The sequence below is a fragment of the Bos taurus genome, chromosome 23 (assembly GCF_002263795.3).
Source record: "Bos taurus isolate L1 Dominette 01449 registration number 42190680 breed Hereford chromosome 23, ARS-UCD2.0, whole genome shotgun sequence".
Classification (NCBI taxonomy): Eukaryota; Metazoa; Chordata; class Mammalia; order Artiodactyla; family Bovidae; genus Bos; species Bos taurus.
Genome location: NC_037350.1, coordinates 32,118,660 through 32,142,254, shown reverse-complemented (window position 1 = coordinate 32,142,254; position 23,595 = coordinate 32,118,660). Strand labels below are relative to the sequence as shown.

General features: G+C 40.8%; 1 protein-coding gene across 10 annotated transcripts in view; it reads right to left on the bottom strand.

Moving 5' to 3' along the window:
- Positions 1 to 23,595, bottom strand: part of SLC17A1 (solute carrier family 17 member 1) — a 240,792-nt gene that overhangs the window by 125,101 nt on the left and 92,096 nt on the right. The gene's annotated exons all lie outside the window — the stretch shown is intronic.

The window sequence follows — 23,595 nt, the reverse complement described above, 5'->3', positions numbered from 1 at the left end:
AGCAGGGCAAAGGCTAATAGAGTTTTACCAAGAGAACGCACTGGTCATAGCAAACACCCTTTTCCAACAACACAAGAGAAGACTCTACACATGGACATCACCAGATGGTCAACACTGAAATATAACTACTAGAAGTCTGCTAATTGGAGAAAGGAAATGTCTCAAAACTCAGAGACTGGCACTGGGCCCCTCACCCACAACATGCATTTTGAGATAACACTGGCACTGAGTTGTCCTGGGCCATAAAATGATTGACATGAAACTTGAAGAAAGTCAGGTTTCTAAGCAAATATATTCTCATTAACATAGCTTAAGAGAATATTTGCACAAGTAAAACATACTGGTTTGTCAATTCAGTTCTGAGTCTTAGACAGAACCACCTCGAAGACAAGAGTCTAGGGTAAATACATAGTTCATTAATATAGCTTAAGACAAACATTTCCATAAGAAAAATGCATTGGTTAGCTCAAGGTTTGAGAGAAGTTAAGTTCAGGTGGAAGCAGGTATGTTACGGCAGCGCAGAATTTTAAAAGAAACCTCTTTTTAAATTTGTATAGAGAAGGGAAAAAATCTTAACATTTGTTTGTTTCCTCCTGCTGCTTAAGAGAGAGAGAAAAAATGTCTGACACTTGCAGTCTACTTCCTCTGTTTGGAGACCCCTGGCCTTCCTGCCTGTTACCCTCTCAAAAGCTTCAGTGTAAAGTCTGTCTACACCCCCATCTAGAGCAGGGAGGGATGCCTACAGTAGAAAGAGGGCACTAGTTACTTTTTTTCCCTCTCTTACAGATGGGAGCTAACAATTCCAGCGTCACTCCTTTGAACTGTACCCTGAAAAACTGGGGTAGATTTGATCCCCAGAGCTTAAAGACATGCCTGATCTTCCTATGTGATACTGCATGGCCACAGTATCCACTAGAGGATGGCAAACAGTAGCTGGACTGGTTCTGTAGAAAACCAGGGAAATGAGTAAAAGTAGCATATATGTTGCCCTTTTTCTCTCTGCGAGACATGCCAGACTTATGTCCTAAGGGTATAGATTTGGATATGAAACCTTCAGCTCCCTCCTGTCCTCCTACTTTGTCCCCATACCCAGGACTCCAAACTGATCAAACTGAAAGTCAGGAAACCACCCCCCTTCCCGCCCCCCTCCAGGAAGGGTTGCCTTGGTCTTGGTAAAAACCCAAACTGAGATTCAAACTGCCCAGGTAGAGGTCCAAACAACCCCTGTCTCAGTACAACCTCAGACTACCGTGATTTCAATGGAAGTTCAGAAAATCGAAGTAAGAGAAGCTCAGACAGCAAAAACTAAGGATGAAATACAGGATGAGATGGAGGACAGGAGACAAAGAGATAAAGAAAAGCAGGTTTCTCCCATCTATCCCTGGGATCATATGTGCAGAGCAGCCTGAGAGGTTGAGGAAAAGCCTCTTCATGAAGCACCCAACAGGAGAAATAATCAATCTGTGAGAGTTAATAAGCCCTTTTCTTACCAAGAAATACAAAGAATCAAGGAGGATCTGGGAGATTATTCAGAGGACCCAGAAAAATATATTAGAGCTTTTAAGGGTGTTACTCTGCTTTATGACCTTACTTGGAAGGATGTGATGTATATCCTGGGACAATTGCTAACTTCCAACTCAAAAACTCAAGTTTTGGGGAAAGTGGTTGCCTATGGAGATGAATGGCTTGGTAATGAATCAGTAGGGAAGAGGGAAGACGAGATAGCTGCCCTCCACACTGGGAATCAGGTGGTCCCAACTATAGACCTAGATTGGGACTATAACACAGCTAAAGGAAGATGGGATCAGGGTCACTTTGTCAGATGTGTTCTTGAAGGACTCAGGCAAGTGCATGCTAAGACTTTAAACTATGCCAAATTGGCAAACATAAAACAGGAAGAGAAGGAAGCTTCTGGTAAATTCCTAGATAAACTGAGGGAAGCCCTTCACAGATTCACTGAGATTGATCCTGAAAGTGAAGAGGGAAGAGTGATGTTAAAAGATAGATTTCTCAGTCGGCTCCAGATATCCACCATAAGCTATTAAAACAGGTGTATGGACCAAATCAGTCTTTAGATAATCTGTTGCAACTGGCTCAGACAGTCTTATGGTAGGGAATATAAGGAAAAGAAAGAAAGGCAGAGAAAGACAAAGGAACATGGGAAGCCCTTGTAATGGCTGTTAGAACCATTCTTAAACAGCCTGAGAGAAATGCCCAGAGGGACCCAGGTGTAAAGGGATGGGTTTGCTATTACTGTGGAAAGGAGAGGCACCTCAAGCAAGATTGCCCTCAGGCATCTAAGCCGCTCCTGGCTCCATGTCTGGTCTGCAAGGGACCACACTGGAGGAAAGACTGCCCCCAGAGGCGTAGGTTTCAGGGGTCAGAATTTCAAGACAATCAGGACTGAAGGTGCCTGGGGGTCCCCACACAAGCTCCTGGCCTAATTACACCTGAGGAACCCCGGGTATTTATAACTGTGGGGGGCCAATCCGTTGATTTCCTTTTGGACGCTGGGGCAAACTACTCTGTGCTTATTGAAGCCCCTGGCCCACTTTCTCCCTGATCCGCTTCTGTAAAGGGGCTAGACTACATAAACGTTTTTATTTCAGTTGTCCTCTAAGCCACAACTGGAACTCTGAGCTATTTTCACAAGAATTTCTGATCGTGCTGGAGTATATTGAGCAGGGTCCATACCTCTGTTTTCATGAATATGGAGTTCTCCCTTTCTCTCCCATGAATTGAACACAATGTAAATCCTAGAGTGTGGGCTGATGGAAAACCTGTGGGTTGAGCACAAAATGCTATTCCTGTAGCTGTCAAGCTCATAGACCCACATTTATTTCCACATAAAAAGCAGTATCCACTGAAACCTGAGGTTAAGGAAGGGTTAAAACCCATCGTTGGGAATTTAAAGGAGCAGGGACTATTAAATCCCCGTAACAGTCCATGCAACACTCCTATTTTGGGTATAAAGAAATCAAATGATAAATGGAGACTAGTTGAAGATTTACAAATAATAAATGAGGCTGTAGTTCCTTTATACCCATGGTGCCTAATCCTTACACTCTGTTGTCTGAAATTCCTGAATGAGCCAAATATTTCTCAGTAATTGATTTAAAAGATGCCTTCTATTCAATGCCTTTGGCAGAGGAAAGTCAATTTCTATTTGCCTTTGAAGACCCTACTCAGCCAGCTTCTCAGTTAACCTGGACAGTTTTGCCCTAGGGATTTCATGACAGCTCCCACATGTTTGGGCAAAGTTTGTCAGGGGATCTACAAAACTTTAATAGCTCCGAGGCAGTGGTGTTACAATATGGAGATGATATTCTGCTCTGTGCTGAGACAGAGGAAGCTTGCTCACAAGCCTCAGAAGATTTCTTAAACTTTCTGGCATGCTGCAGTTATAGGGCATCAAGGGAAAAGGCTCAGCTCTGTCAACAATCTGTTAAATATCTGGGCCTAATCATATCAGAAGGGACTAGGGCCGTAGGTCCTGAGAATTACACCTATACTAAATTATCCCCTACCTATGACTTTAAGACAATTGAGAGGATTTTTAGGAATCACAGGCTACTGCTGCATTTGGATTCCGGGTTATGGGGAACTTGCCCAGCCTTTATATAAATTTATAAATGAAACTCAGCAGGCCCAAACTGACAAGCTGGTTTGGTCCCCAGAGACTCAAACGGCTTTTAAGGCTCTTCAGACTGCTCTCCTGCAAGCTCCTTCTTTGAGCTTGCCCACAAGGTCAGAATTTAATTTGTTTGTCGCTGAAAGAAAAGGTATGGCCGTGGGAGTTTTGACACAACCCCAAAAGCCTCACCAGAAGCCTATAGGAGTGTATTCCTAAACTCTAAGGTTAATACTTGGATGACAGACAGTCGGCTTCTTAAATATCAGTCATTGTTGTTAGAAGGACCAATAATTTAGCTTAAAGTTTGTGGAAACGTAAATCCTGCCACTTTCCTTCCTGAGAAGGAAAATGAAACACCTGATCACGATTGTTCCCAATTTCTAACTTTAAACTATGCAGCTTGGGAAGATCTGATGGATACCCCATTAGACAATCCTGACATGGAAATATTTACAGACGGCAGTTCGTTAGTTCAGGACAGGAAGCATAAAGCAGGTTACCCCGTGGTGACGGCTGAACAGGTTTTAGAAGCAAAATCTCTCCCCCGGGAATGAGTGCTTAGCTAGTGGAGCTTGTGGCTCTTACCTGAGCTCTAGAGTTAAGCAAAGGGCAGTGAGTAAATATCTACACTGATTGTAAGTATGCTTATTTGACTTTACATGCTCAAGCTGCAATATGGAAAGAAAGACAGTTTAAAATGGCAACAGGAGAACCTATTAAGCATTTCAGAGAGACTGAGAGATTTTTAACTGCTTTTAACTGCTATATATTGTCCTAAAGAAGTAGCTGGCTGGCTGTCAAGCCAGAAAAGGGGCACTTTATGAAACCCCATTCACTGCAGATGGCTTTGATCTGGAGAGGACCTGTGGAACAGGAAAAAACACAATATACTGAGGAAGAATTAGAAAGATATGAAAAAAGAGGAGCAAAGGTTACTAATAAAGGATGGTTACAGTCTGAGGATGGACGATTAATAATTCCTGAAAATGCTCAATGGAAAATTCTTAAGGGTTTGCACCAGAGCTTTCATTTAGGTGTTGAGAATACTTATCAGATGGCTTGTCATTTGTTTGAAGGTAAAAATGTAACAAAAACGTTAAAGAAAATTATCAAAAGATGTGAGGTTTGTCAGAAAAGTAACCCAAAGACTGAAAAGCTAGCAAAATCTGGGTTCCAACGAAGTAGAAAATATCCTGGAGAGGACTGCAAAATTGTTTTACTCATATGCCAAAAGCAAGTGGATATTCTTGCTTAAAAGTTTGGGTGGATACTTTTACTGAATGGATTCAGACTTTTCCCTGTCATAGTGAACAGGCTAAGGAGGTTACAAGAATTTTAATCCATGTAATTATTCCCAGGTTTGGGCTTCCATGGAGCCTTCAGAGTGACGATGGCTCCGCCTTTAAAGCTGCTATAACTCAAGGCGTGTCAAAAGCTCTAGGAATAGAATATTACTTACACTGTTCCTGGAGACCCCTAAACTCAGGAAAGTTGGAAAAAAAGATAATGACTGCGCAAATTAACTCAAGAGATGCAGGACAACTGGATTAAAATTCTACCCATAGCTTTAATGAGGGCTAGAACTGTCCCCCAAAATGAGGGACTGTCCCCCTTTGAATGTATTTATGGAAGGCCTTTCTTACACACAGACATTGTTTTAGACCCTGAAGCCTTGGAATTAACTAATTATGTAACTAAGCTCTCAGTTTTTCAACAGGCATTAGCAGAACTCCAGGAGGTGACTCCTGACCCAGCCTCTGAGTCAAGCAAGCCTCTATTTGAGCCAAGAACCAAGGCCCTGATAAAAACATTGGGATCTGGGGGCCAATCCCTTGAGCCCCTCTGGGAAGGCCCTTACCAGGTTATTCTTTCTTCTCCCACAGCTGTCAAAGTGCCAGGAATTGATTCGTGGGTACATTACACTTGAGTTAAGAGATGGCACCCTGACCAGAACTAAGTGATGTCATTTTATGTCTTTACTTTCTATGCTCTGACTTTGTACTTTTCAGATGGGCCTGAGAATCTATGTGAGCCTGCTTCTGCTGACTCCAAAAATCCTGAGTCTGCCATTTGATCCTCAAGACAATGCCTTCCTGTCCTGGGCTCACTCCTATGCTGCATTCCACAATCAGTCTAACTGCTGGGTCTGTGGAGCACTCCCCTCTTCATCAGTGGAAGGTTTCCCATAGTGGGCATTTCCACTTCAAGGAAATGACTTTCTCCAAGTCTGCAAATACCTTCAACAACAACAATCATATGTGATGCCTCTTCTTTATCTGATGACATCTAACAATCCTAAAATGGACTGGTGCAACACTTTATACTTTAACTATGGACATAATGTGACTTTTAATTTTGATTATACACTGTCTTGGTTTAATGATTATTTTGCTACACATAAGAAGGTAAATGGGTCTAGATTTGGTGGCTTTTTACCTGATGTTTATCAAATATGGGATGAGGTTATAAGGCTAACTCCTGAAAAGGGACATCTAATGTCTAGTACCCCAATACGCTAGGAACAAATAGAGCTGTCCCCAGAAGTTAGCCAACAACTTAATTATAATGTTTGGAAACAATTGGGTTTTTTGCCTAAGGAAACATGCAATGTAATCATTCTCGTGTTTTCCAACCCCAGTTCAGGTCTTCCCTTTGCCTGGCCAGGCACTGATTGGGACTGGATATCTCAGTCACACTGCCTTGCTCCAAACGGGACCTACTGGATATGTGTCTCTTACCTATGGGCATGGCTTCCCCCTGGCTGGATAGAGAGATGTACCCTAGTTCTAGCTTTTACTCATGGTTTCATATTTTCAGAGTTTCCAGAGAAGCCTGCTAATTTACCACACCTTAGAACTTGCTGGGCAAGGTCTGTATTTCACTGGTATGGTTATTTGGCTGCAGTATTAGTTCCCTCTCTGGGAACTACAGATGTTATGCTACAAGTGGATGCTCTGACTAACTTTACTCAACAGGCTTTACAAGATTCTCAAAAAGCTATTTCAGCTCTTAATGCTGAACAAATACAAATTAAAAAGATGGTTTTACAAAACAGATTGGCCTTAGTTATTCAGACAGCTGCACAAGGAGGAACTTGTGCCATTATTCATACCCAGTGCTGTACATATATACCTGATATGAGCACTAATGTTACTCACTTTACTAAACACATGAACAAGATGACTCAGGCTATAGATACTCCTGAAGCCTCAATTGCCTCACTTTGGGAGACGTTAACTAGTTCCCTGTAGTGGAAAACTATCCCAATTGCAATAATTCTGATTGTTCTGTTTTTGCTGTTTGCTCCCTGCATCTGTAATTGTGTAGCTGGATTTGTTTCTTGTCGCATGAAGGCTTTTAAGTTACAAATGGTTGCTCAAACTCCTGCGACTGCTGCAGCTTCCTCCAACTACTACTTGGGGCCCCTGGATCAGAGACTCTCATAATGAGGGTTAGGAAAACCAATTTAGGGATGACACCCCTTATCAGCTCAGAAGCAGTTATAGAACCAGAATGATGCCTCTTTCCCTAGGTAACCTAATTCTCCTAAAAGAAAATGGGGGAATGAGAGTGTAACAGGCAGGAAGGGCAGGGGTCTCCAGAGGAAATATGCTGCAAGTGTCATTTTTTATGAGATATCTCTCTCTTAAGCGGCAGGAGGAAACCAACAAGTGTTAAGATTTTCTCCCCTTCTCTATACAAATTTAAAAAGAGGTTTCTTTTAAAATTCTGTGTTGCCGTTAACAACACGTGGTTCCACCTGAACTTAACTGTTCTCAAACCTTGAGCTAAGGTTTTTCCATTTTTTTTTATGGAAATATTTGTCTTAATACGTATTTACCCTAGACTGTCTTCAAGGTGGTTCTGTCTAAGACTCAGAACTGACTTGACAAACCAGTATGTTTTACTCATGCAAATGTTCTCTTAAGCTATGTTAATGAGAATATATTTGCTTGGAAACCTGCCCTTCTTCAAGATTCATGTCAGTCATTTTATGGCCCACTCACTTTGTGCCAGTGTTATCTCAAAATGCATGTTGTGATGAGGGGCCTAGTGCCAGTCTCTGAGTTTTGAGACATTTCCTTTCTCCAATTAGCAGACTGCTAGAAGCTATATCCCATGGACAGAGGAGCCTGGTGGGTTGCAGCCCATGGGGTCGCTAAGCGTTGGACAAGACTGAGTGACTTCACTTTCACTTTTCACTTTCATGCATTGGAGAAGGAAATGGCAACCCACTCCAGTGTTCTGGCCAGTGATCATAGAGTTGGACACAACTGAAGCGACTTAGCAGCAGCAGCAGCAGCAGAAGCTATATAACATCTGGCTAAAGACTAGCAGGGGGGCACTCTTTCTGCCCCCTGCTGATGTCTATGTCAGAAGCTTTCTCTATCTCTTACACTTTAGTAAAACTTTATTGCACAATAACTCTGAGTGACAAGCCTTGTCATTGGCCCTGGATTGAATTCCTGTTCTCCAGTGGCCAAAAATCCCGGCGTCTTTCACGGCTCAGCAACAACCCTTCATCCTGGGGGCTTGTCTGGGATTCTTCAGGAGAAGGTAAGGACACTTGGAGCACTAGTTCTTTCTTCTCCTAGAAAACATGTTTTCTGCTGTACTTTACTAACTCTATGGTATGCTTATGTGAATGAATGACACACCTTGAGCAAAGCAAATGAGGATCCCTGATTTGCTGTTTCGAGGTGCCTCATAATGACTGAAGGCAGCCCCCAAAAGGGGAGCCCTCTCAGGGGTTTATACCGACCTGCCAATGCCATGAGACATCAAGCATCCCTGTGAAGGGAGCAGCCAGAAATGGGCAAAACATGTGGACTGAGCTCTCCTTTCTCAGTCAAACTTTCCAGTCTCTTTGACCATTTCATAACTCCCTGGGAATTAGAACTACTAACCTAATCTGTAGGATCACCAGACTTTTAAGGGACTTGTGATCTATACTGTTACTGTGTACTGTCACTTAGGTCCCAAACTCGGATTTTGGTAGTCAAGAAGTGCCTAGCCTAGCTAGAAGTTGAAAGTTCCGAAGCTAGATGGAATTCTAGCTCCAAGAGCATATCTCAGGTTAAAGGTTACTCAGATAGGAAGTACAGCATGCTTCTTCCTTTGGAAAGCTAGCTCTTAGTGGACCAGAAGAGGCTCTCCAGTGGCTTTTCTCCCAATTTCTTAGATATTCTTTCTGTGGAATCTGTGGGAATGAACTGGAAGGACTCGCCCTAATAACTTGAGGACAAAAATCACTTTTTCCTCACTGGCCAGCCCTTCACCATTTCTTTTGCTATCACTTATACTGGTGTGGTGATGCTTAGAAGGAACATAATGGTTTTTATGTTTATACCAGTCTTATTGTGGTCAGGAATATACTCAGGGTCCTGCACAGGTACTCCTGGAGATGAACGTTTCCCCTAACGGTCTTAGCTTGAAAGGCATTCCAGAAGGTTACTCTGATTGCACCCCAGGTGGCATCAGAGGCAAGCAAGGTTTTAATGGTGAGACACTGGACGTTAACCTGGGATGCCATCAGGTCTACCCCTGGTCACCTCCACCCGACCTTGGTGGTAGAACCCGGAGGGATGAGTACAGCACCTGTGTTGGTAAGGGACAGACTAAGTCTGACTAGGGAAGCAAAGTGAAAGGTTGTTGCTGAGTGATGAAAGACGCCAGGATTCTTGGCTTCCGGAGGAGAGGAATTCAATCCAGGGTCAGTGACAAGGCTTGATTGCTCAGAGCTTTTGTGTAATAAAGTTTTATTAAAGTATAAAAGAGATAGAGAAAGCTTTTGACATAGACATCAGAAAGAGGCAGAAAGAGTGCCCCCCTGCTAGTCTTTAACCAGATATTATATAGCTTCTAGCAGTCTGCTAATTGGAGAAAGGAAATGTCTCAAAACTCAGAGACTGGCACTAGGCCCCTCACCCACAACATGCATTTTGAGATAACATTGGCACAAAGTTTGACTTGTCTCTGGTCATAAAATGATTGACGTGAATCTTGAGGAAAGGCAGGTTTCTAAGCAAATATATTCTCATTAACATAGCTGAAGAGAATATTTGCACAAGTAAAACATACTGGTTTGTCAAGTCAGTTCTGAGTCTTAGACAGAACCACCTTGAAGACAGAGTCTAGGGTAAATAGATAGTTCATTAACATAGCTTAAGACAAATATTTCCATAAGAAAAATGCATTGGTTAGCTCAAGGTTTGAGAAAAGTTAAGTTCAGATGGAACCAGGTGTCGTTATGGCAGCACAGAATTTTAAAGGAAACCTCTTTTTAAATTCATATAGAGAAGGGGAAAAAAATCTAACACTTATTTGTTTCCTCTTGCCACTTAAGAGAGAGAGAAGAAATGTCTGACGCTTGTAGTCTATTTCCTCTGTTTAGAGACCCCTGGCCTTCCTGCCTGTTACCCTCTCATTACCACTGGGTGAAACTGAGTGAAGGGTACATGGTATCTCTCTGTATTATTTCTTACAACTGCATATGAATCTATAATGATCTCAAAATAAATAAAAAAGTTTAATTTAAAAAATCTGTAGAATGTAGTTAAAGCTAGCTTAGAAGGAAATTTAGCACTAAATGTTAATATCAGAGAAGGTAAAAGTTCTTAAATCATTAACCTAAGTTTCCATGTTAAGCTGTGGGGAAAAAGGGCAAAATAAGTTCAATTAAGCATAAAGAAAGAATAAAAAGAGAACTCAATGAGATTAAAACAGAAAAATCAGTGAGACAAAAAAGTCTTTTAAAAAGATCAACACAACTGAATAAGCTGTATCAAGACTGACAGAGAGAGGAAGACATCAATTACCAATCTCAAAAATCAAACAGAGGATAAAATAACAAACTATTAAAATGATAATAAGGGAGTACTATAAGCAACACAAACTAGCAGAGTTCATCCAAGATAAATTAGCGAATTTGAATATTCTTATATCTTAAAGAAATTGAAATAGCAACTAAAACATCCAGATCCACATGGTTTCATTGAAGATTTCTACCAGATATTTAAACAAGATATAATACTGTTTTTACACAATCTCTTCCAGAAAATAAAAGAAGATAAAACATTTCCCAATTCATGAGTCCAAAATTACTCTGATACTAAAATCAGACAAAAACAGTAGAAGAAAAAACCAAACTACAGACCCATATTTCTTATGAACACTGACACAGTATTAGGAAATCAAGTCCAGCAATGTATAGAGGTCAAAGAATCCAAGACTGGCTTGAAATAAATCAATGCAACTCACCATATTAAAAGTATAAAGAAGAAAACATGATTACATTGATGAATGCAGAAAAAAATTTGACAAAATGTATCATCCTTATCTTATTAAACAATCTCAACAGACTAGGAGTAGAAGAGAACTTTTTGTGTCTTATGAAATACACCTACAGATATCCTACAGGTAACATTATACTAATGAAGAGAGACTTAATGCTTCCCCACAAGGTTAGAAACAAGGCAAAGGAGGAGGAGCTAAGATGGCAGAGGAGCCGGACGGGGAGACCACTTTCTCCCCCACAAATTCATCAAAAGAACATTTAAACGCCGAGTAAATTCCACAAAACAACTTCTGAATGCCGGCAGAGGACATCAGGCACCCAGAAAAGCAACCCAAGTCTTCGAAAGGAGGTAGGAAAAAATATAAAAGACAAAAAAAGAGACAAAAGAGGGAGGGACGGAGTTCTGTCCCGGGAAGGGAGTCTTAAAAAGAGAGAAGTTTCCAAACACCAGGAAACCTTCTCACTGCCTAATCTGTGCCGAGCCTTGGAAGCACAGAGGGCAACATAACAGGGAGAAAAAATAAACAATTAAAACCTGCAGATTGCGAGCCCTACGGTAACTCCCGCAGCGGAGAAGCAGTGCAGACGCTTGCACACGCCACTAGCAAGAGGGGGTTGGCCAGGGAGGCGCGGCGTGGTCTGCATCACTTAGAGTAAGGATCTGGCCTGAATACCCCGAAAGCTATCTGAGCGAAATAATCTGGGCTAGCAAACCAAACTGTGGGATATCTACCACGCAAAAAGCCAGCCCTAACCTAAGACACCGCCAGGCCCGCGCACGGAACAAAGGACTGAACAGAGATAGCCGGCTGCAGACCATCCCCCTCCGGTGACAGGCAGCCAGAGCTGGAAGTGGGCAAACGCAGCCCCAGAGAGACATTATCTATAAAACTGTAAGCAGGCTTTTTTGCTAACTAAAACTTCTTGGGGGTCTGGAAGGTCAACATCCGCCTGAGAAGGTGCGCCGGTTGTACACCTAGATAACTGAGCAGCAGGGAGGCGATAAGTCGCAGCAATCGTGCTCACCAAACACCTCATCACCTGAGCTGCTCGGACCTGGGAAGGGCACAAAACGCAGGCCCAACCGAGTCTGCGCCTCTGAGGACTATCCGAGTGCCTGAACCTGAGCGGCTTGGACCCGGGAGATGCAAGCAGCCCAGGGCCGGCCACGGATGGTTCCCGGCGGAGCAACCTAGAGCCTGAGCAGTGTGGGCAGGGAGGCTACACGCGCCATGAGCAGGGGCAGGCCCAGTGTGGTTGAGACACTGCGAGCACACGCCAGTGTTATTTGTTTGCAGCGTCCCTCCCTCCCCACAGCGCGACTGAACAAGTGAGCCTAAAAAAAAAAAAAACAGTGTCCACCACCGTCCCCTTTGTGTCAGGGCGGAAACCAGGCACTGAAGAGATCAGCAAACAGAAGAAGCTGTAACAGAGGGAACCGCCTTGGAAGCTACAGGCAATAGATTAAACCCTGTGGTTAATACCGACTACATAGGAAGGGGCCTAGTCGGACCAAGGAACTAGCCAGAAATGAACTGACCCCACAATACTCACAACAAAACCAGAGAAAGTCCTAGATATATTTTTACTATTTTTATGATTCTTTTTTTTAATTAAAAAAATTTTTTAAGTCCTCTATTATTCCTTTAATTTTCACTTTCACTTTTACAACTATTACTTTGCAAAAAAAAAAAAAAAGACCCTATTTTTTTTATAAGCAAACTTCATATATATATTTTTTATAATTTTTGTGACCTTGTTTTTTTTTTTTTTTCTTCTTTTCTTTAACATTGTATTTTTGAAATTCCAATCTCTACTCTAGATTTTTAATTTTAGCTTTTTGGTATTCATTATCAATTTTGTACCTATATTTTTTTTTTATAATTTTTGTGACTTTTTTCTTTTTTCTCTCTTTCTTTCTCTTCTTCTTTTATATAACATTGTATATCTGAAATTCCAAACTCTACTCTAGATTTTTAATTTATGCTTTTTAGTATTTGTTATCAATTTTGTATCTATATTTTCTTTATAAGTTTTGCGACTTTGTTTTTTTTTTTTTCTTTCTTTTCCTTCTTCTTTTCTTTAACATTGTATTTTTGAAATTCCAAACTCTACTCTAGATTTTTAATTTTTGCTTTTATGTATTTGTTACCAATTTTGTACCTTTAAGAACCCAATCTTCAGTACCCATTTTTCACTAGGGAGCGAGATTACTGGCTTGATTACTTGTCTGTCCCTTTGGACTCTGCTTTTTCTCCACTGGGTCGCCTGTGTCTCCTCCCTAACCCCTCTCTACTCTACCCGACTCTGTGAATTTCTGTGTGTTCCAGACAGTGGAGAACACTTAGGGAACTGATTACTGGCTGGATCTGTCTCCCTCCTTTTCATTTCCCCCTTTTATCCTCCTGGCCACCTCTGTCTCCTTCCTCCTCCTTCTCTTCTCTGTATAACTCCATGAACATCTCTGAGCAGTCCAGTTGTGGAGTGCACATAAGGAAGTGATTACTGGCTAGCCCACTCTCTCCTCTATTGATTCCACCTCATCTCATTCGGGTCACCTCTAACTCCCTCCTCCCTCTTCTCTTCTCTTCTCTGTGTAATGCTGTGAACCTCTCTGGGTGACCCTCATGGTGGAGAAACTTTTCATCTTTAACATAGGTGTTTTATCAATGGTGCTGTATAGAAGGAGAAGTTTTGAAACTACTGTAAAAATAAGACCGATAACTGGAAGCAGGAGGCTTAAGTCCAAACACTGACTCCAGGGAACTCCTGACTCCAGGGATCATTAATTGACAGGAGCTCATCAAACGCCTCCATACTTACACTGAAACCAAGCACCACACAAGAGCCAACAAGTTCCAGGGCAAGACATACCAAGCAAATTCTCCAGCAACACAGGAACACAGCCCTGAGCTCCAAGATACAGGCTGCCTAAAGTCACCCCAAAACCATAGACATCTCACAACTCATTACTGGACACTTCATTGCACTCCAGAGAGAAGAAATCCAGCTCCACCCACCAGAACACCGACACAAGCTTCCCTAACCAAGAAACCTTGACAAGCCACCTGTACAAACCCACACACAGTGAGGAAATGCCACAATAAAGAGAACTCCACAAACTGCCAGAATACAGAAAGGACACCCCAAACTCAGCAATTTAAACAAGATGAAGAGACGGAGGAATACCCAGCAGATAAAGGAACAGGATAAATGCCCACCAAACCAAACAAAAGAGGAAGAGATAGGGAATCTACCTGATAAAGAATTCCGAATAACGATAGTGAAATTGATCCAAAATCTTGAAATCAAAATGGAATCACAGATAAATAGCCTGGAGACAAGGATTGAGAAGATGCAAGAAAGGTTTAACAAGGACCTAGAAGAAATAAAAAAAGAGTCAATATATAATGAATAATGCAATAAATGAAATCAAAAACACTCTGGAGGCAACAAATAGAAGAATAACAGAGGCAGAAGACAGGATTAGTGAATTAGAAGATAGAATGGTAGAAATAAATGAATCAGAGAGGAAAAAAGAAAAACGAATTAAAAGAAATAAGGACAATCTCAGAGACCTTCAGGACAATATTAAACGCTACAACATTCGAATCATAGGGGTCCCAGAAGAAGAAGACAAAAAGAAAGACCATGAGAAAATACTTGAGGAGATAATAGTTGAAAACTTCCCTAAAATGGAGAAGGAAATAATCACTCAAGTCCAAGAAACCCAGAGAGTCCCAAACAGGATAAACCCAAGGAGAAACACCCAAGACACATATTAATCAAATTAACAAAGATCAAACACAAAGAACAAATTTTAAAAGCAGCAAGGGAAAAACAACAAATAACACGCAAGGGAATTCCCATAAGGATAACAGCTGATCTTTCAATAGAAACTCTTCAAGCCAGGAGGGAATGGCAAGACATACTTAAAGTGATGAAAGAAAATAACCTACAGCCCAGATTACTGTACCCAGCAAGGATCTCATTCAAATATGAAGGAGAAATCAAAGGTTTACAGACAAGCAAAAGCTGAGAGAATTCAGCTCCACCAAATCAGCTCTCCAACAAATACTAAAGGATATTCTCTAGACAGGAAACACAAAAACGGTGTATAAATTCGAACCCAGAACAATAAAGTAAATGGCAACGGGATCATACTTATCAATAATTACCTTAAACGTAAATGGGTTGAATGCCCCAACCAAAGACAAAGACTGGCTGAATGGATACAAAAACAAGACCCCTACATATGCTGTCTACAAGAGACCCACCTCAAAACAGGGGACACATACAGACTGAAAGTGAAGGGCTGGAAAAAGATTTTCCATGCAAATAGGGACCAAAAGAAAGCAGGAGTAGCGATACTCATATCAGATAAAATAGACTTTAAAACAAAGGCTGTGAAAAGAGACAAAGACAGTCACTATATAATGATCAAAGGATCAATCCAAGAAGAAGATATAACAATTATAAATATATATGCACCCAAGACAGGAGCACCACAATATGTAAGACAAATACTAACAAGTATGAAAGGAGAAATTAACAATAACACAATAATAGTGGGAGACTTTAATACCCCACTCACACCTATGGATAGATCAACTAAACAGAAAATTAACAAGGAAACACAAACTTTAAACGATACAATAGACCAGTTAGACCTAATTGATATTTATAGGACATTTCATCCCAAAACAATGAATTTCACCTTTTTCTCAAGCACACACGGAACCTTCTCCAGGATAGATCACATCCTGGACCATAAATCTAGCCTTGGTAAATTAAAAAAAAAGAAATCATTCCAAGCATCTTTTCTGACCACAATGCAGTACGATTAGATCTCTGTTCATTTATGTAGCATTCCAAAATAACAAAATTAAAGAATATAAATTAGTACTCACTTCCACCTGGTGTCCTAGAAGGTCAGTAAACAAGAAACATTCCTTTGACAAAAGACCTTCAAGTGGCTCTGAATAAAGAAAGCCTCTGGCTCTTAGTGAAACAGCCCAACAGCCTTACAGTCCTCGAGGCGTACTGCTGCTGCTGCTGCTAAGTCACTTCAGTCGTGTCTGACTCTGTGCGACCCCATAGACGGCAGCCTACCAGGCTCCCCCGGTCCGTACTAGAGGCACCTAATTCTACAACTTCCAGTGTTGCGCGGAAGACTTGACCTCACTATCACAGCTGGACTTGAAGCAAACTTGCTTTAAGTGAAAGTGAAAGTCGCTCAGTGGTGTCCGACTTTTTGTGACCCCATGGGCTGTAGCCTGCCAGGCTCCTCTGTCCATGGAATTCTCCAGGTCTGAATGCGGGGTGTGTATCCATTCCCTTCTCTAGGGGATCTTCCCAACACAAGGATCGAACCCCAGTCTCCCGCGACTGAAGCAAAGTAACACACACATATTCAAATAAAGTTTTCAAACAACCAGATCTGACTGGAGGAATGATTATAGCAGAATATAGGTAAAAGTCCCTGGAGGAGGGCATGGCAACCCACTCCAGTATTCTTGCCCAGAGAATCCTCATAGACAGAGGAGCCTGGCAGGCTACAGTCCACGGGGTCGCAGAGTCAGACACGACTGAGCGACTAAGCACAAAGCAGCACAAACATAAGTAGGACTGCCAATTTGACTCTCTGATTATCCAATGCCTGCCAGACATCAACCAATCAGAACACTAATCTTACCCTATCCCACTAGTCAAGTAGCTAAAATAGCCTGCGAATACTTCCCTCAATCATTTGTTAAGAACTGTTGTTTTTCTGCTGTTTCTATTTTGAAGGTAGGTAGCATAGCAGGTAGGCAAAGGTCTGTTGTGTCTTCGTGACTGGAAAGGAGACTCTGATACAAGGGCTGCCAAACAACATGGCAGCTACAAGTCAGGCATCCTCCGGCCTGACTTCTGCACAACCATTGCCCTGGGTGGGCCTTCAGTCCCTGGGGTCTCAGAAGAGGTGGACAGGACTTCTGACTAAACAACACAGCCAATATAACTTCTCTCCTGGACTTTAGTGATTGCTCCAAAAGTGGGGAAGTGGCCTGAGCTGAGCCAATGTTTTCTGAGATTTTCAGCAGCTTGCACATACTTCTTTTTATGAGGGTGTGAGTGAGACTAGGGTGGCTGAGGAAGTGTCTTCTGCCTTTTGGAAAAGATTGAGAAGAACAGTGGAGTGAAGGGGAGCGATAAAAATGAGTTTGGAAATTTGGGGTGAGGAACAGAGAGATCCATTTATATCCAGTCTCAGCAGGTGTGCTTGTTTCAAAGGCTCTTATCTTCTGAAGCGTCCTAGTATACTTAAGGACCAGCCTTCACTTTTGTCTTTTTAAAATGCTATTTCAGTTTGACTTCTGTCACTGCAAGAGACTGTGTTTGACAAATCCAAGCCAAAACTAACTCAGCATAATGAAAATACCACATTTACTAGCATATTGAACAAATAAGTTCATTCTGCCCTTATCTCTGCCCTTCCTTTTCCTGCAGCAACAATACTGATGTCTTTGCTCTTAATTGAAAGAGAAGTGAAAATCGGAGTGGGAGGGAGAGTAGCCAGATGGCCCTGAACCCACTCAAGAGATTTAAAGTGAATCATTGAGGGTGAAAGGAGTCAAGTAGAGTCTGAATGGATGCCTGGCACTCTTAGAATAGTGGGTATTACAAAAAGAAAGAAAGGAAACTCCTCTTGCTTTTGTCTCCAAGCTAAGATTAGAATTCCATAGTGGATGAACAAAGAGAAGGAAAATTCAAGGGGAACTATTTTATTTTCTAATAGGTGGAGAGTAAGGGTACAGACCCTATAGCCAGGGTCAATGGCAGGAATCTTGACTGCATTCCAAGTAACAAGTCACTTAACCTCTCTGTGAAATAATAGTGATGGTACTTTGTCGATTTGTTGTGAGTGTTAAAGTACATATATATCAAGTGCTTTGAACGTTGACTAATGCATAACAAGTATTATATAAGTGCTCTCAAAAGGAGCACTGGAAAGGGAGAAAACGGGAGCCTAGGAATTCTATAGTAAAGAGCATGTTCTATCTGTAGGTAACAGGCTGACAGAACTATCTTAACGAAAACCTCAGAAAATCAGTGAAAAACAAGATACTTCAGTTAAGTGGCAAGATAGGGAACTAATACAAAAGTCAATAACATTAATTATAAATTATAACCCGGTGGTGCTAGTGGCCAAGAATCTGCCTGCTAATGTAGGAGAAGTAAGAGATCTCTGGGTAGGGGAGATCTCCATGAGGAGGGCATGGCAACCCATTCCAGTATTCTTGCCTGGAGAATCCCATAGACAGAGGAGCCTGGCGGGCTACAGTCTACAGGGTCACAAAAAGTTAGGCACAACTGAACCAACACATAGCACACAGCACACATAAGTGTCTAGAAGATACAAAAAAGGAGAAGACCAAATTTTCAAAAGATACAAAACATGTGAAATGTCTACAGTAAACTTAATAAGAAAACTAAGTATTCCTAAAAGAACCAAAAGTAGAGTTAAATAAGCATGAAGGCATCCTATACTTGTGGACAGGATGATATGACATCCTAAAGATGTCAAATTCAGTATAATCCTATTTATTCAACAAACTGAAAGTTCACAGGGGAGAAAAAGGCAAGTTACCCCTAAATACATGAGAAGATATTCATTTATAATCAAAATAAAGGACAAATTAAAATTATTGGGTTAGCCAAAATGTTCGTTTGGATTTTTTCCGTAACAGCTTACAGAAAAACCTGAACGAACTTTTTGGCCAATCCAATACACTGAGATGTATCAATTCTTGCCTATCAGATGTTAAAAAATCCTACAGCCTTCCCAGCTGACAATAGTAAGGAGAAATGGGCACACCTGTACATTGCTGGTGGGAATGTAAAATGATACAGTTATTTATGCTGAGAAATTTCAGTTAGATCTAATCAAGTAACATATGCCTTAACCTTGGACCCAGGATTTTCACTTCTAAGAATCTACCTTGAAAATATGATTCTCTATATATGAATTAACAAAAATGTACAAAGCTGTTCAGGCAGCATTATTTGCAATATTTTATAAAGTGGAAATAATGTAAATGTACACCTACAGGGGAAAGGTTGAATAATTTCCAAGACACACTCACACCAGAGCACCTGGAAATGAATGGGAATCATCTTCAGGTCCTGGTAGGGAAAGAGCTCCATGACATACTGTAAGGTGAAGAAAGAAATGTAGAAAAATTGCACATTGACTGTTACTTTGGGGTAAAAGGAGGGAAATTTTGAACCATGTTCATGATTCACAGGTTCAAGAAATAAAATTACATCAAGAGGAAAATAAATTCTGAAAACAGACTGATATGCATGAAGCCAGGAATGGAACCCATGTCTCCTACATTAAAGGCAGACTCCTTACTCGCTGAGCCAATGGGGAAGATTATGAATGAAGTTCACAATACCATATTGGTAACATGAACACATAACGGTTCAGTCTGAACACAGTTCTCTGATGATACATTCTTAATGGGATGTCTTCTATTTCTGTCAGAAATTAAAAAAAAAATAATAAAACAAATAAAAAAAATTTAAATCCCCAGTTTTGTAAACTAATAGAAAAATGAAGCAACTTCTATGAGGTTCTGTGAGCCAGCATTACTCTGAAACCAAAACTAGACAAACATGTTAAGTCGCTTCAGTCGTGTCTGACTCTGTGTGACCCCATAGACGGCAGCCCACCAGGCTCTGCCGTCCCTGGGATTCTCCAGGCAAGAACACTGGAGTGGGTTGCCATTTCCTTCTCCAGTGCATGAAAGTGAGAAGTGAAACTGAAGTCGCTCAGTCGTGCCAACTCTTAGCGACCCCATGGGCTGCAGCCCACCAGGCTCCTCCATCCATGGGATTTTCCAGGCAAGAGTGCTGCAGTGGGGTGCCATTGCCTTCTCCATGACAAACATAGCACAGGTAAACTCAAAGCTAATATCAGTTGCTCAAGTAGACACAAAAGTCCTAAAGAGAATAATGTAAAATCCATGCAAGTAGTTTATTAAGGAAAAATAACATCATGAAGCTAGGTGGTTGAACCTTGGAGTGCCAGTATACTTAAGGATTTAAGATGTCTTTCACCTACTGATTAAACAGGGGCTACAGTTGACTCATTAGAAAAGACCCTGATGGTGGGAGGGATTGGGGGCAGGAGGAGAAGGGGACGACAGAGGATGAGATGGCTGGATGGCATCACCGACTCAATGGACGTGAGTCTGAGTGAACTCCGGGAGTTGGTGATGGACAGGGAGGCCTGGCATGCTGCGATCCATGGGGTCGCAAAGAGTTGGGCACGACTGAGCGACTAAACTGAACTGAACAGAACATCTGGTGGTTCAATGGTAAAGAATCTGCCTGCCAATGCAAGAGATGTGGGTTCAATCCCTGGGTTGGGAAGATCCCCTGGAAAAGGAAATGGCAACCCACTCCAGTATTCTTGCCTGGGAGATTCCATGGACAGAGAAGCCTGATGGGCTACAGTCTATGTGATTGTAAAGAGTCAGACATGACTTAGCTACTAAAAACAAAACAAAACAAAACATTCACATGCAAATGATAACTGCTTTTAGCCCTCAGGAATTGGTGGCAAATCAGACAATGTTTCAAGGAATTTATGGATATGGAAATGAACAAATGAATAATTTTAGAAAAATCATATACACTTAAAAAATTATTACTACAGCAGATAATGTGTATAAAAAGTGTATGAGAGCTACTGGGTTGAGAGTCTGGTTCAACTGGGAGAGGAAGGTAAAGAAAAGTTTTCTAAGGAGAAGGTTATTTAAGCCAGACCTTGATGAGGGAATCACTAAATGCCATACAGAGGAAAGGGCAAAACCCATTGAAGGAGACAGGAAAGCATCATCAAAGGCATTGCGGTGTGGCCAGAATGGTTTCTTTGAGTAATAAAGAATCTGATATGACTAGAGATCATAGACATGCAGTGGGAAGATTTGACTGGATGGCAGCTTGGGGATGGTTGACACAAATTTTTGTGCATGCTTGTGCTAAGTCGCTTCAGTTGTGTCTGACTCTGCGACCCTGTGAACTGTAGGAGAAAAGAACCTCTAATCAAAAGTGTAGATGTTCAAAGCTTCTGAGTATGAGAGTGAAATAGTCAGATTTGTGAATTATTGAGAGACTGCTTGTATCAATAAGATGGATTATAGTGGAAAGATTGGGAACTATGAGGAAACAAAGCTAATGTGTTTGCTTGAGCCAGATACTAGGGGTTCTCTTAAGCATTCAACTTTGTCCCTAATCCCTAGAAGTTATCACTCATAGAGCCAGTGTTGTGATAGATTAAGTTCCAATGTGAGCAAACTTGCTTGCAAGGGTCAACCATTAAATTTTGGAAAATTTTGCAAACTGGTTGTTAAATAAGAAACACCATTATTAAAAATTAAATTTTATAAAACTACAATTAAATAAATTTAGAACAGGTAAAAATACACATCAATTTCTAATTATTTGCCAATGTTTACTATTAACTATGTTCTTGAGGCTATTTTCATCAACTCTACGTGAATGATAGAAATGCTATTTAATGACTTGCTATTGTGCTTTTCTTCTCAATTCTGATTTCACAGACATGCTGGTAGCTGGAAATCAGCCTGGTGGAATTTTTTACACCATGGAAATCAACAAATGCTATAAGGCAGGACTTTACCTATTGCTTTCTTGATTACCTAGATTTAAGAATGTCCTAGAGAACATGTGAATTAAAAGTGTGATATATCTGTAGCTATTGCACTGTAAAGAGCCCCAAATATTAAGGAAATATTTTCCCAGTGTTCAGAATCTATTATCTGATTCAGCAAAATAATCACTCATATCACTGACATCTGAGCAACATTCTGACATAGTTTTTTCTTGGCAGAAAAAAAAAATCAACATTTATGTTAGGACTGTATTCATTAGTCAATAGTATGAGTGACTTCTGTGATGAAATGGATAGTAATCAAGCAGTTCTTTGTAGTCTGATTTTATGATACTATTGTTGGTAATGAAATTATAAAAATGGATATTTTGTATGAAATAGCAATTCTTTCAAAATGATAGGTCTAATCTGAAACTCAAAGAGACATTTTAGCTTAAAATTTATTTCTAAAACTGTATAAAAATAGCTAACAGAATTTCATACATTAACCCTTGAGCAGTGTCAAGAGTTTTATTAACACATATGTGTATGTGTATATGTGCTTAGTCACTCAGTTGTATCCAATTCTTTTGCAACCCCATGGACTGTAGTTGGCCAGGCTCCTCTCTCCATGGGATTTTCCAGGTATGAATACTGGAGTGGGTTGCCATGCCTTCTTCCAGGGACATTTACCAACACATCACTGTCTATAACCCATACTCCATACATTTGAGATAGGTTCCTAAATGAAATAAATGTATAGAGGACAATGAAAGGCAAAGGAATACTTCATTCACTTGTTCTGTAGCCTCAAATCCTAGCTGAGGTGTGAGGCCAGATAATGGGAAAGACCGTTTTCCGTGCACTAAAGAAAATAGGAAGTCAAACATGCTCATTTTCCTCATTTTAAAATTGGAGGCTTGTTCTCAGCCTCCTGATCCTTCTACCTCAGATTTGTAGAGTAACAATCATCAAATAATAAAAGAAGATGATCTGGCCTCTTTTCAGAAAATCTGGGAAAGTTCTAAAAGCCAAAACACTTGGGCACTATTGAGGTATTGGTATTTCTCTTGAGCTACTATTCTATTTGAAAAATTGCCTTTCATATTCCATCCAATTAACAAATCCTTGGAGGCTTTCTAGAAACAGTGTCATTCTGTGAGATGCTTCAGAAGTATTAAAGGACATGCTTGGAGATAACTTCTTTAAGTCAAGACATGGGTAGCCATTCTCTTCTCCAGGGGATCTTCCCGACAGGGATCAAACCCAGGTCTCCTGCATTGCAGGCAGATTCTTTACTGTCTGAGCCACCAGGGAAGCCTGGATAATAAAGAGAATTAACTCTTGTCTACCTGGTGGGCTTGAATGTTTACCACATCTGCAAATAATAAATTCAACAAAAAGTACATCATGTCCTATCCAGTGAACTGTGTGATTCAGAGCCATGAGCATATAAACCAGAAAAACATAGTTAATTACAGCTATTATTTTGGAAAGTTAGTTGCTCTGAAAATACTTTGGTTTCTGATGATCTTTAATTAGCTTATCTGCAGCTGGAGTCCTTGATGACTGCCTCAAAGGGTTCCTCCCCCAAATCCAAGGATGATTCAATACTGGGACATCCATAAAGTGATTCACCAAATTAGTAAGTTAATACTGATAAAGCATTATGTTCATAACAAAGGTTACCAAAAATGCACTTGAAAATACTACAGTTACTCTTCAGTTAAAAACTTTTAGTAAGCTGAAGCTAACGGGATAAATTCTAAAAACTGTTGAATGAATACATCCCCAAAGAAAGCCCAGCATGTCCAGTAGTGAAATAATAGTTTTACTGTCATTTGAGTCAGGAACTTGCCCCTAAAAGTTCTTATCACCAACACTATCTTATCGTGGAATATTAGACAAAGACAGTAAGCACATAATTTAACCATGGTCAACTCTAAGCCAATTTCAGACTTTTGGATGACTTCATTGAAGGTCTAGTGTGGCTGCCAGCTT